Source organism: Hordeum vulgare, chromosome 7H (genome assembly GCF_904849725.1).
Source record: "Hordeum vulgare subsp. vulgare chromosome 7H, MorexV3_pseudomolecules_assembly, whole genome shotgun sequence".
NCBI classification, from domain to species: Eukaryota; Viridiplantae; Streptophyta; class Magnoliopsida; order Poales; family Poaceae; genus Hordeum; species Hordeum vulgare.
Genome location: NC_058524.1, coordinates 391,152,439 through 391,162,252, shown reverse-complemented (window position 1 = coordinate 391,162,252; position 9,814 = coordinate 391,152,439). Strand labels below are relative to the sequence as shown.

General features: G+C 44.7%; 2 long non-coding RNA genes across 3 annotated transcripts; both read left to right on the top strand.

The window, feature by feature from the left end:
- The first annotated feature begins 262 nt into the window (after positions 1–262).
- On the top strand, positions 263–3,958 carry LOC123413035. Of its 2 annotated transcripts, none has more exons than XR_006613667.1 (4): positions 263–302; positions 401–467; positions 812–878; positions 3,875–3,958. It is a non-coding gene; the product is annotated as an uncharacterized LOC123413035 (long non-coding RNA). The 2 variants fall into 2 exon arrangements; XR_006613666.1 differs by lacking the exon at positions 3,875–3,958 and adding an exon at positions 1,090–1,123.
- Positions 3,959–5,184: 1,226 nt separating this feature from the next.
- LOC123413623 lies at positions 5,185–5,629 on the top strand. The gene is made up of 3 exons (XR_006613774.1): positions 5,185–5,241; positions 5,327–5,489; positions 5,565–5,629. It is a non-coding gene; the product is annotated as an uncharacterized LOC123413623 (long non-coding RNA).
- The last annotated feature ends 4,185 nt before the right edge of the window (positions 5,630–9,814 follow it).

Here is a 9,814-nt window from a genome sequence, read left to right as displayed (position 1 = left end):
AATTCCCACCTGCTGACAGCGCTGATTCCCACGCTGTCGGCTGATTCCCACGCAGTGTGCACCGTCGAAATTTTTCCCGCTCTCCACCGAGAAAATAGTGCCAAAATTTTCTGTATAAAGGAGTTGCATCGCTGCCTCCTCTCTCACTCGTTTCTCTTCTTTGCTTGAACCCACACTGCTTCTCTTTCTCACTCTCTTCTGTTTCTCTCAAGAACTAGTCCATATGACGGTTTAAGTTCCGATTTAGGACGGTTTAAAGTTAGATTTTGAAGACGTTGTAGTTGAAGAAAAGATAGATCAAGGTAAGAGTTTTCCATTCATGTTGGTCGTGTTTGCATGCATGATGTTTTTATTTTGTTTGATTAGTTTCTAATTAGTATGTGTTTATCTTTTGTCTTAGGGAGTGTATTATCACTTTTTTGGAACTATTTTGTCATGCGATATGAACTACTAAGTTGAAGATCAAGGTATGAGACTCTGTTCATCTTTGTGTTCATGTGATAATAGGTCCACTCTGTTCATATATTACCGATGATTTGTTCGTGTTTGCATACAACTGGTATTTAGAAAGGAGCCGGAAAAATGCCTATGTAACTAGCATTTTTGTAAAAAAACATGTAATAATACGTTAGCTCCATTAGTATTATTACTTGCAAGACGCGTGTGTAATATATTTGTTTATGTGATAATTTGTCAACCCCGTAGAAATATGACTCGTGATATATATATATATGCATGCAGTATGTATTATTAGACATTTGCTAGCATGGAAATAATTATGTGTGTAATATTTTTGTTCATATGAAAATAGGTGGAATTCGCTGATATTATTCTGGTGATATATTATATTCGGAAGGATATCCTTATTTAAACCAGAGGTATGAATGACATATTGTAATTCATCTTCTATTTATTTTATAGATGGAGTGTCATGATAAATGGTACAATATAAATTATTATGCGTAGATGTAATGGATGTTGTTAAATTGTTATATGTAAAAAAGATAAGTAATGGATGTTGTTATTACAATGTAAATATAAAAATATGATTTCTAATGGACTAAGGATGTAAATATGGCTGCTTGTTAGGTACTATGGAAAATTTGTTAGTGTTTTATGGGCACATGGGACGTGAGGGTCCTTCTGGTGTGGATGTTTCTAGGTGCGGGATGACTACGGTTGTAGTGAAAGACATGGTTAATGTAGAGTATGCGGCAGTTAGAAGGTGCATCCGATCGGTGTTTGGTTCAGCGATGAATGGAAAAAAATGACCCTGGAGGCTTTCGTGGTTGAGGGAGGAAATCGTTGGGTTCTGCGATGGGTTACTGGTGAAAGAGCATGGGCGTCGTACATGGGTTTTGCAAGCACTCCCAATAACTCCATTATGGACAACCCATGGTTTATGTGGAGTTCATTTCTGCCAGTGATGTCGCCGAGTGCGGTAGCGGTGCCGGTGAGGCCCAGTTGGCCATACCTATAGCCCCCGACGCCGGCCCATCGGAACCAAGTGGTGGCGAACATATGGCCATAACTGTAGCCCCCGACGCCGGCCCATCGGAACCAACAGGTGGCCAACAAGTGTATGACACGGGATATTGGTCTGCGGTCGTTGACAAGAGCGAACATGTCGAGGGATTGCCGGAGGCGCTAGATGATGACGATGATGGTCATTCTTCTGCATCTTCGGAATCAGATGATGATGAAGTTTTTCCTCCTGAGAAGGCGGTCGCTGCAGCACTCAACCCAGAGTTTTTACAGGTTATGAGCATCACAAATGAATTTCACTCTGTTGCTAGCCTAGACGCGGGGAGTCTGGCCGTTGGACAGATTTTCCCAAATAAGAAATCTGCTAAACAAGCAATACATAGCTATGCAATTGCTATACACAGGCAACATAGAGTGAAGCAGTCTGGTAAAAAGGAGTTGAAGCTCATATGCATCCATCACGAAGCGGGTTGCCGCGGAAGAGTTATTGCTCGCCAGAAGCCTGGGGTATGTCAGCCATGGCATGTCACAAAAATAGAGCAACATGGTTGTGAGCAAACCGGCACTCTTTCAGAGCACCGCAATGTGACTGCAGAATATGTGTCACAGGTGATGCAAACCATTGTGCAGCAAAGTCTTAATATTAGTATTAGGGCTTTGCGTGCAACTGCATCTGATCTGATTGGTTTCCCTGTCAGCTATAGCAAGGCTCGTCATGCAAAGGAAAAGATATTTCAGAGGTTGGATGGAACCTATGAGGAGGCGTACTCCTTTGCCCCTAGAATGTTGCATCAGATTTCAGTTGCTAACAGGGGGACTCAAGTTTTCCGGAAAGAACGTCCAAATCCATTGAACCCGGACGAGCAAATCCTGCACCGCTTATTCTGGGCATTCGCCGAGACTATACAAGCATTCAAGCATTGTCATCCGGTTGTATCAATTGATGGTACATTTCTCACTGGAAAGTACAAGGGCACACTCTTAGTGGCGATGGCAGCTGATGCAAACAATCAACTTCTTCCTATTGCCTATGCACTAGTGGAGAGCGAAAACAAACATAGTTGGCTATGGTTCCTGTGTTGCCTGAAGATGGGTGTCATAAAAGATCGGGAAGGGGTTTGCATCATCTCTGATCGCAACACCGGACTATTAAGTGCGCTTGAGATAATTAAGGCTTCACAAGATCCAGATTGGGGGTGGCCCGATCTGGAGACAAGCTGGTGCATGAGGCATTTGGCAGCTAATTTTTATTCGAAATTCAAAAACAAAGATTGGTTCAAGCTATTCAAGTGGATGTGCATGTAGAAACCTGCAGCAAAAATGAATGCTATCTGGGCAGGTATCAATGGTCAGATTGAGCGCGCATCCCTCCCGGCGAGAGAAGACCGGAGGGGTCGTCAAACAACAATAAATTTGAGCCAGTGGATTAGTGAGAATTGTCCCAATTTGTACAAGTGGGCGCAGTCTCAGGACACTGGCGCTAGATACGGTATAATGACAAGCAACATGTCTGAGGTGTACAATGGTGTTCTTAAAGGGGTGAGGGCACTACCTATCACAGCACTAATTGATGAAACTTGGAACCGGACTGTGTCATACTTTGCAGATAGAGTCACCGTTGCCAAGGCACTAGTTGATTTGAACAAGACCTCGTCTGAGAAGATGCAAAGACATCTCGATGACAAAGCAAAGAAGTCGCAAAGACATGGGTGCAGGCAGGTAGATGCACTTAGGAATAAATGGGAAGTTAGTGTGCGAGCAAAGTTTGTTAAGGGTCACCACAGGGGAGCAAAAAAACAAGATGTGACGCTTGGCGCAACCTCGTGTGAGTGCACTTGCAACAAGCCCAAGCTTCTGGGATATCCTTGCAGTCACGTATTGCGGGCAGCTGGAGATCAACAAATTAGTGTCGAGCCATACGTATCACCATACTTCAACATGCACAATTTGTACAACACTTGGAACGGTGAGTTTTGGGCATGGGGCATTGATATGAACTACAAGCAATTATGGCCAGAAGGCACCACATGGGTTCCAGATCCCGCATTGATGCGAACCAGCAAGGGTCGGCGTCAGTCTAGGCGTCATCGCAATGACATGGACCACAGCCAGTTGGGAGAACCAAGGCGATGCCGCGTATGTAGGTGTGCTGGTCACCCGCGTAGGGAGTGTCCGTATCGTAACAACAACACTGCGTGATATGTAATCATGCTATGTATTTTAATTTCATCATGATGTAATATTCGGAATATCTATTTTAATTTCATCGTGATGTAATATTCGGAATATGTATTTTAATTTCATCGTGATGTAATATTCGGAATATGTATTTTAATTTCATCGTGATGTAATATTCGGAATATTTAATTTAATTTCATCATGATTGCAGGTTATGGCTGAAATGCCCCAGCTTTTGAATGGTTATCACGACAACCACCACCGTTGCTAGCTTTTCATAAATCCAAATCATGAAAATCCTCCTCAGACCTTCCGACTTCGAACTGTAAAGACGCCCTGGTCAATACATAATCGGTTCCTTGAACACCTTGAGGCTTATGGACTCCTACATTTTGCGAACATCGCAGCTCGTCGAGGTAGTTTTACTGCCGACACATCCCTTTTGACATCCCTCGTTGATAGATGGAGACCGGAGACCCACACACTTCAGTTTCGATGTGGAGAGCTTGCACCTACTCTAAAAGATGTGTCAATGATCACAGCTTTACCAATTAGAGGTGTGCCAGTGGTACATCCACGAGTTTCTCCTAATTGGCCAGCAGATGTCTCTGCCCGTCTCAGGCTCGAAATGCCCATATCAGATCGTTCTGGTCCGCCTCGAGGTGTCCCACTCAGCTGGCTTCGTATTAACTTCGAAATTTTATCTACCCATGCTGATCCTGAGACAACGAAGAGACACTTGTTTGCATATTTGTTGTGGCTCTTTGGTGTGATGTTTCCTAATTCTCACGGGGAGGTAGTTTTGCCTGGTCTCATCTATTTTGCTGCAAAGGTAGTAGACGAACCTTTACCCCAAAATCCACCATATAGCTTTGGTTCTGCTTTGCTTTCTCACACATACCGAGGGTTGTGTGATGCCACTCAGAAAATTGCATTCACATCTAAAGCTCCATTACTTTGTGTCTCCTACGAGTTTCTACAGTTGTGGTCCTGGGAATACTTACCTGTAGGACGACCGCAGATAGTAGAACCCGCAACCCCGTACAACTATGGTGATGGTGTTGTAACTATGTCCAGCCGGTGGATGCTGGGTCGGAAAAAATGGTCTACTAAAATTGCAAAAAATTGTTACCCCATATACCATGATCAGTTTGAGCTTCTTAACGACTCACTAATAACATGGAACCCGTGGACTGAGGCGCACATTGATATGGTATTTGGTTCGCAACACATGCCAGTGGAATGCGTGAGAGATAGTTCCTTCTGGATGACTCACTGCAATTTACTCTATCTATGGTTTGTGGAACCGTATAATCTTGACCGTGTCATGAGACAGTTCGGTCTATATCAAGATATTCCACCACCGGTTCCAAGATGTATCGACGAAGAAACTCATAAGTAAGTAAGATGTGACCTAGCTAAATAGATATTCCATCAACTATTCTTGAATTTTTTTGTTATCTATAATTACAGGATGAGCAATATGGGCAGATCTGGTGTGGACTGGAATGCAGAAAACACTGAATGGATAAATCAGTGGAATAATGAAGCTCTACAAAATATAGTGCCTCAGCAACGGTAATTTTACTAATTTCAATTTAATTATGTGCTTATAAAATACAGAATGTGATGTAACTTTACTAATGTTAATTTATTTATGCAGAACGTACGATGCAACTACGACAGAAGCGTACTATAATTGGTATCGCATGAGCACGCGTACTAGACTGACGAGTGAACCACCTACGATGCCAACACATCCAACGCATATGGAACAGTTGCAGAGACGGATGGACACATCATCAGCTTACTATCGTGACTCCGCGGTAATAATCAACATCTTGCTATTCAGGTCCATCATTTAATGAACAATTCAACCAACGAACAACGATTATTTTCAGATTGATATTTGCACCCAAGTACAAGCGATGGCGAGGGAAGGAATGCGAGCCCAGGGAATTGATCCTAAAGGAAGGTCCTTCTTTAAGAAAATTAGCGAATTCGTCAGCACAAGGTTTACGAGATGCGGTACAGAGAACGACGTTGTCACTGCAGCATACAACATTCCGGAACCGAGGTCAGCTAGACCGAGTGCGGCGCCGTCGTCGTCCATGCGGTGGGGAGAGGGTCCTAATACTACACCGACACTTCCACAACATGACTCGTCTCTACCAATACATGGGCAGACATCACAGGTAAATGCTCCAGACTTAGGTTCGACGCCCGAACAGACTCATTTTGTGGAGCAGGATGCATATACAGCATATGGCGCACACACTCAAGGATCTCAGCCATATCTGCCCACGCGAGGGATTAGGATGCCCCAGGAGAATCGTTGGGCTGAGACAAGCGAGGGAGCACAAAGCTACAACAGCGGTCAGGTATGTAGAATTATAATAGGCAATTACATAACTTCTATGTACACATCTTTTTTTTAAACACAAAGTTTCGTGGAGCAGGAAATTAATGATCCATCATGGGGAGATGAACATACCCAGCGTGGCGTACAGAAAGAAATACTCACAGAAACCCATGATACTCAATGCACGCTCCCAGGAATGATAAATGATTTTTTTGGGCAGGACGTTATTGGTCCATCTTATATCAATTCTGAGTCACAGCCATTCACCTACAATTTAGAATCATCATCTCAATATGGATTTCAGACTCCACCACCTATGCATGAGTCGCAGACACAGGAACACGAGGGATAGTACGGTCGTGGTCTTCGTGAACACAGACCCCCTGATCGATTGTCACCCTCCGGTCGTCGGGCAAGGCCAGCTGGTCGTTGTCGCATAGGGTGATTCGTCTATGTATGTGTGCGAACAATTGCATCTCTCTATGTCAGTTTCAAACTTTCAGATGTACGTACAAGACATCTATGTAGTTTCATGAAATAAAAGTTCTCGATATATTTCAAGTTGCTTCTATAAAATAAGATACATAAAATAAGATTCATAAAATAACATACATAATAAGATACATTAAGATGTAGAGTTCATAAAAAAACTACATAAAGTCGTCGTCATCCTTCGACGATGCAGAGCTCTCACCCTTTGACGAAGCGCTACTCTTGGCCTTCGTTGATGATGCGCTCTTGGCCTTCGTCGATGATGCGCTCTTGGCCTTCGTCGATGACGCGCTCTTGGTACTCGGCATGAAGATATCGTCTTCGTCCTCACTATTGTCAATCCATAAGAAGGGATGTTTTACTCCACCGCCACCGCGTATGTGTTGGCCTTTCTTCTTCCATCTTTCATTCAACCGCAGAAGTTCTTTCCGAATCTCCTCATATGTCCTTGCAGGCCACCCCTTCCTAGCTAATGCGTGGGCAACCCCATTCAGTAGCGTGTCACTAATAATGAATTCGTCCCATGAAACTATTCTATTATCTATCTTGAAATTGCTAGCTAAGTGCAGAAGACACTCGGACATACCACTGTGAAAACTACGATCGAAAGGATAATGAGACATTTTCAGCACACTCCTTACCCGCCTTGGTCTGGAGGGGGTTTTATAGGTGCAGCAGAGCGATACGAATAAGTAATGGCGGGAAAACGAGGAGGGAAAGCGAGGCGGGAAAGCGAGGGCGGGAAAGCGAGGGCAAGAAAGCGAGGCAGGAACAAAATGGCGGCAAACCTATACGCGGGAAAAAAATGGCGGGAAAGCTAGGCGGCAAATAAATGGCGGGATATAAATGAACATACACGTAGCTGAAATTAAGATACCCATTGCAGAAATTAAGATACACATTGCTGAAAATAAGATACAATTTGCCGAAATTAAGATACAACTTGCAGAAATTAAGATACAACTAACACAACTTAACATACAATAAAATAAATCTACTGAGTCCAACGTGGATATTTTCCTTTTCCATCACCAGCTTCTTCTGCTGCCTTGGCGGCACGAGCCCTTTCTCTCTTTCTCTCCCTCTCAGCTTCACGGGCCTGTTCTCGCTGTCTGTAAACCTCCTCCAGCCGAAGTTTCTCTTCTTGATTTTTCCTTATCATCTTATCAAGAAAAGCCCTCTTCTCCACACAGTAATGTTCCCACTCTTTCTTCTGCTCTGCTTTCTCCTCTACTTCAGCCTTCTCACGACGCTCTTCCAAGTCCAAGCTAGCCCATGCACGGCGACCTCTTTCACGAATCTCGGTCACCGCCCAGTCCGGCATTTCCGTGTCAATCCAACGATAGTACATGCAGAGAGGAGGAGGATACTAAAGGATGGATCAGATTCAAGTAAACAATAATATCAAATAACAATAATCTGGATGACTTGAGCATACCGGAGGCCTGATGTACGCAGAAATAGATTCGGGTGGATCAGATTCATAATTGGCGCACATGAAAAACTTCATGCCCAACCAATCTGAAAAATCCGTCACCTCCTTCACCTTGCAGACATCTACGCACCAACATCGAACTGCTTCTACCCCCCGAGGCAAGCTTGCACTCTGCATTTTCCTAGGCCTAATGCTCTGATCCGAACAAGGCAAACTCATACTGACTATGGAGGTGCAGGTGCTTTGAAGTCTGGCTGATGGTGAAGAGAGTTTCACTCCCTGCCTCCTTTTATAGACTCTGCCGGATGTCTACGCGGGAAAAAATGGCGCCAAAACGAGAAACTGCAGGGGGAAACTTAGGCGGGAAACTTAGGCAAGAAAATAACGTGGGAAAATTAGGCCGGAAACTGCAGCGGGAAACTTAGGCACACATGACTACATACAAAGCAAAATGACAGAATCTACATTCTAAAATGAGTCCATATACATCATATGTAGTCTTCTAGTACAAACTTCTTAAAAGACTTTTATTTAGGAAATCTCCCTTCGTAAAAAAAAACTACCTCCATTCCTAAATATAAGGGATTTTAGAGATTGTACAATAAACTACATACAAATGTACATAGACATACTTTAGAGTATAAAGTAACTCATTTTGCTCCGTATGTAGTTTCCGAGTGAAATACCTAAAAGGTCTTATATTTTGGAACGGATGGACTACATCCAATACCGCATGCAACTTAGAGCGGGAAAATTTCGAGCAGGAACTTAGCGCGGCCAGACAGCACCCTCCGGAGATTCGGCGTTGCTGCAGAGATTCGGCCGGGCGCCTCGGGAGGTGGCGGCAGGGACCACCCAGGTTTTGTCCGTTACGGGCACGCGTGGCTGGAACGGGGTGCCCAGCCGGCCGCCTCAGCTGGTGGCGGCAGGCCCCAGCCGCCTCGGGCGGTGGCGGCAGGTCCCACGGCCGCCTCGGGCGGTGGCGGCAGGTGCCACGTGCCGCCTGGCGCGCCTGCCGCCACCCGGGGAGGGGGTCATTTTCTCTTTTTTCGTTCGCAGCTGGTCTTTTCTGGCATTCACGTTCCACAGGGGGTCATTTTGGACAACAATTCGAGAGAGAAGGCCTAGTCCTATCAAAGACTATCATCTTCAGGGGTCTTGCAGTAATGAACGAGAGTAGAACAGGTAACATACTTAATAGTCATATTGTTGCACTAATATTAATTAAAGTCACACCCAGAGATTCTTCCTCGACTCCCTACGAGGAAGTAATCCCGGAGCAAACATCCCAGTTAACAAACCGTTCAGTTGTATAAGATCAGGGCACAACTCCAAATCATTCTCTAATCGTGGACACGGTTGTTCGAATAGTTAATTTCTTCCCTGCAGGGGTGCACCAAGTTTTCCGTCACGCTTGATAAACTCTGGCCGGACACACTTTTCTGGGTCATGCACGGCCTCGGAACATCAACACGTCGCAGCCCACCTAGGCTCCACAGAGAGGTCAGCCCGCCGGTCTAAATCCTAAGCGCGCAGGGTTCATGGGCCCATCACCCATTGCGCTCCTGCACGTTGCGAGGGTGACCGATGTCATTCCTGGCACCTCTTATACAAGAACGATGATAATCCAGACCACTCTGGCGAGCGCCGCTCCATTGCTCACGTCTGAAGAGCTTCGGCTGATACCATGACGTCGAGTACCCATAACTTCTCCCACGTAGACGGTTAGTGCGAAAATGTCTCTGACCAACCCAGATCAAATACCCAAATCCTTAGCATTTTAATTAACTCATCGACACATCCATGCGGGAATCCGCCCGCAACACATCATTTATCAATGTTCCTAGTAACAAGGTCAAGTA